Genomic DNA, 4,843 nt, shown 5'->3' on the forward strand with positions numbered 1-4,843 from the left:
GTCCTTCACAAAAAACCCGATTATTGGCACTCCAAAAATTGTAAAATGATTTTTTGTGCAAAGAAAATGAAAACCCCTCAAATCAACATTGTTTGTTGTCCCAAGATACACACTTGTGCAAAATATTGGGTCATTTGAAAAACTATAAGCGGTAATATGTTGAATGTTTACCCAGAATAAGAGGGTACAAAATATAAAAAACAGAAGAAAAAACAAAACTAGGCAAGGTGAATTATGATTGGTGGAATCTGTTGTGGCATGGATCAATTGATACAGCCCACTGCAGAAAGCATCCGTCCATCGATCCATTCATCCAGCCTCTCTCCCTCTTGCCCGAACCCTAGAGCTCCGCTCCTCCTTGCCGCCGCCACCTCCACCTCCCTTTTCCCGATCCAGACCCAGCCACCACCCATGGCGCCAGCCAGAGCAGCCACCGGCGAGGCTAGAGGCCACCGGATCCGGGATCAGGGCGGCGCATAGCCCCTCCTCCCGTGAGATCCGGGACGCAGTCGCCCATCTGGATCAAGCAGGCCATTGCACCATCTCCACCGTCCGGATTTGGTGCTCCTCGCGCGACCCACCCCCCAGCACGCGTCTCCACCGTCTCTTCCCCTACGTCCTTGGCGAGGTTCGTCTTGTCCCCATCCCCTCCTCCTCCTCCTCTGCCTTTCCCTTCCCTCTCCGTCACCTTGCGGCCTCTCTATCTCACAGGGAATGAATAGGAGCTCCGGCCAAGGCCATGGACGCCACCAGCAGAAGCTCCGCCTCGGATCTTGCGACCTCGTCGACCGGATCCAGCAGGTCCCTGCCACTGTGCCAAGATCCTCCCCTCCCTCCTAGAGAGGCCCTCTCTCCCACACGCTCTGCATCCGCTACGGCCGTTGCAGCTTCCACCTCCAGAAGAGCACCTGCTCCTCGTGCGGTTACCCGGCCGCCCGCATCCGCGAGTGTAAGCTCCGTTACATGTTCTTGGTGTGCAATGGTGAAGAAATAGAGAGCATCGTCTATACTATTCTTCTTCAGAACTTATCATGTTACTGTACTGTCAAGAGTTCAGTTAGGATCTATCTGTGTTCAGTTTACTTCATGTATCTTTGTGAAAAAGTGTTGTATTGGCAAAGGTTTAGTTATAATCTTTGTCTGTTCAGTTCATACATGCTTGTGCAAAATTACTGTTGTACTGGCCAGAATTCAGTGCTAAAGTTCACTTCATATATGTGTTCAAAATTCATTTATGCTCTAGTATTGTACAAACACATTGGAATATATGTACACATATCTGTCAAAAATCAGTGGAATATTTGTTGGTCTCACTGTACATGCACATTCTCAATCATACATTCAGTCATATATTTGGTATCATTTTTACTTTCAGTCACTGTTGCAGATTGAGATCACTTGTACTTTCCGTCACTTTTGCAGATTCCATATCACTTGTACTTTCCGTCACTGCTGCAGATTGAGATAGTTCACTTGCTTGCTCACCAGTATGTATATAGTTAGCAGTTAGTTTTGCACTGAAGATTAAACCCCTGTTCGTTTACCTGAACAAAGGCCGGACGTAGGTAGCCTTGTGGTTTGTTCCCATATCCCACTTATAAGAAGTGTAAAGGAGATCGATGGCTAACCAGAATCATCTCATTTGGGTTCAGCTTTGATTACATCTTGATATACACAACGCTCCATTCCATTCATCCATATGTTGCTTTCGTCCAGCCTGTTATATGCTGCCTGCTTCTCATGTTGCTTTGCTTTGGTTCCAATCAACCTGAAATATGCTGCATGCTGCTGCTGATGTAGCTCTTCTTTTGTTTCTGCAGAGAGATCGACGATCGGCTGGGCAGTGTTAGCGCTAAACCTTCATGCGTACTCACTCTGCTGCAAGCTTTAATAATCTTGATTGATGCAAACGCCACTGTATGCATGCGAATTTTCATTTGCAGATGCTTTCACTTCACCCTTTTCTTTTCGTTTCTTTTCTCTCGAAACAAGGAAAGGATTTATTCTAACGGCCATCTCTATTTTAGCCTTTTAGGACTCTTATTAATTAACATGCCTACTCTTCTCTATGGTTTAAGGCCAGTCGATTCACACTGCATACATGCATAGCTAGCTTCCTCATCTCCAGTCAATGAGTTTGCGTTGATTCGGGTCTTCTCTTCTCCTGGTGATCAAAATCAACACCGCACCCTTCCGTTCCTATCTTATTTACTAGTTCCCTTTCGTTTCTGTTCCTGCCATAATTAGTGTGGTAAACTGGTAATCAGCTAGCTCGGTGGTCACCAGAGTACGTACTATTTTATTTACTAGTACTTTGCCTTGGATTGTAATGTGGATCAGGAGATGAACTGTATATTTTGTTTGTGTCATGCATGGTTGTGTCATACATGTATTGACTGAACTTGACAAAATGTGCAATTTGAATCTAGTACTTCTTCCATTTCTGCTTTCCCCCAACCGTCCATAAGATTTATCTAGGGTTTAAGCTGTTTTGTTTAGTTTGCTTGCGCTGCCTGAAATGATGCACTAATTCTGTATCTTATCCTTGTGCTGGATGGTGGACCTGTCAACGTATTGACTTGAGTGACGACAGATGCGGTATTGTTTAGATGGGTGGTTTGAATAGTTCGTCCAGAGAAAATTTTTTATAGAATAGAGATTTGGCGAAATATGGTGCTTGTTTATTGTTGTGATGGATACATCCAAGACAATTATTGTGGCTTCATCAGTGGGGTGTATTTTTGTTTCATTCAATGTCTGATCTGATTATAAACATAACCACATGACGTATTTAGATGGGTGTATTTAGTGGGGTGTATTTAGACGGGTGTATAAAAAATGATTTGATCTTCTCTTCCTTGGTTTCCTGATGCGCTCCTATTCCACAACCACAGGGATGGCACATCGATTGGGGACGAGCAGGATGGGGCCAACAAGCCTAGGAGGAGGAGGAGCTCCATCCGCAGCAGCTCATGCTCATGGAGGAACAAGTCTGAATCGTTGTTGTTACTCTGCTGTCCTGGAGTCACCATCCACAGCAGCCGTGGTGTGGCTGAGCCTCTGCTACGGCTACAACCTCCCTCTGGTGAGCTCCTCCCTATTCCTTCTTCTCTGATGTAGCTCCTACATGGCCTTGGCCATGATTTGGGTTGGATGTGGGGCTCTACTAGTTGCTGCTAGATGTTGTAACCAAGCATCAACTCCTACTGGAGCTCTCTGGTGATAAATTCATGCGGTTCTAGGGTCTGTCAGTAGCTGCCCATGTGTACTTGCTTTATATATGTGCTCCTATGATGCTCTGGTGATATGGGGTGGCTAATATCAAGATCATGTTCGTGTTGATGCTTATCTTGCGTGTCTCTGGTGATGGTGGTGTTGACAGCAGTTACACACCTAGCTTGTAACTAATATCAATACTGCTAATTTACCTCAAGTTTATCTAAACATGGTTGAAATGAGCGCTGCAAATTTTGATGTCTAAAATCAATTTTTACCCCAAGCCCTTAAGTAATTATTTTCATTACATCATAGTTAGTTGAGAATATTGACTTGAATATTTTATGTATGCCCTGATGCATGTACACATACGGTTGAGCAAATACCGAGCTGCAGTGGAACAACCTGGAGTTAGAGAACTTCAAGGAAAAGATCAACGAGGTGACCGGCGTTATGGCGGCTGTGTACGGTGGCGACCACAAGTTCTTCGGTGAGCTTGCAGTGTCCATATTGTGTCATATACGATGTTGCTCCATTGTGCATCTCTCTTTTCTTGTGTGCTGCATCATTGTTGCTTGATAGAGTAAATGATTTCAGTTCTGGTTGTGTTAAATCTTTACTATGTACCCTTAGTGTTTACTAAACTGAGGCATTGCGCATTGGAATTTAGGCATTTATGTATAATTTTAGTTTTGGATGTGTCCAATGCAAACATTATTGTCAACTGTCAAGTTGATTCTAAAATGTCTCATTAACTTCATTATTCTGTTATTTATTGTTAAATATGCTGTTAGATTTACTTCTATTTTGTTCCTAAACATTTTGTTCTGTAACATGCACATGCTGGGCTTTCATGTTTCTTTGTGAGCATCAGGACAAAGAAGTCGAAGGAAGAATAGTTCTAGCTCATTGGAGCTAGTTCTGAGAGTAATGAAGCCCTTTCTGCTGCTCCTAATTGTATGTGTGTTATATGATGTAGCAGAATCTGGCTCATGTGATTGTACACTTGTGGAGCTTGTTATCTGATTGTAAACTTGATGCTGATCACATTTGTATGTGTGTTATATGATGTAACGCTATGATGGTTGATAGTATTTGAAGTATTTCGTGTGTTCTGCGTGCCAATTTAAATTATAGGTATTTATTTGCGTTAAATTAAAAAATTGAAGAATATTGCCTTGATGGCTAGGACCCAGTACTAGAACCTGACAATGGGGACCCACCTAACTAGTGAACCGACTTTATAAAAAAAGGAAAAAAATGAAACTGTTGAGATAAAAAGGCCATGGCCCAAAAATAAAAAGGCTGCAATGTTGGGCTTGGTCCATGAAGCTGACAAAAAATTCATAGGAAAAAATATATAAATGGGCTAAATTAATGGGCTCGGCCCAAATAAACACCGAATTGGACCGGGCTGATTCTTGTGCCACATCAGCTTGCCACGCTGGATGCCTACGTGGTCTGGGGAGGCTGCTAGTGACCAAAATTTTGGTCGAAGAACCAACGACCTTTTACAGAAGGTTGTTAATTTCAGTTTACGACCGCCAGCTTTGGCCTTTTGTTTTTGGTCAAAAAAAGGTCGCAAATGAAAAACTATGACCTTTCAGCGGCCAATAGTGAGGGTCAG

The 4,843-nt window shown here is 43.3% G+C and overlaps 1 long non-coding RNA gene across 1 annotated transcript; it reads left to right on the forward strand.

Annotated features, from left to right (window-relative positions):
• The first annotated feature begins 312 nt into the window (after positions 1 to 312).
• LOC123124833 (uncharacterized) lies at positions 313 to 4,420 on the forward strand. Its single transcript, XR_006461234.1, has 3 exons — positions 313 to 628; positions 712 to 949; positions 1,821 to 4,420. It is a non-coding gene; the product is annotated as an uncharacterized lncRNA (long non-coding RNA).
• Positions 4,421 to 4,843: the final 423 nt, after the last annotated feature.

This window comes from Triticum aestivum, chromosome 5D (genome assembly GCF_018294505.1).
Source record: "Triticum aestivum cultivar Chinese Spring chromosome 5D, IWGSC CS RefSeq v2.1, whole genome shotgun sequence".
Lineage (NCBI taxonomy): Eukaryota > Viridiplantae > Streptophyta > Magnoliopsida > Poales > Poaceae > Triticum > Triticum aestivum.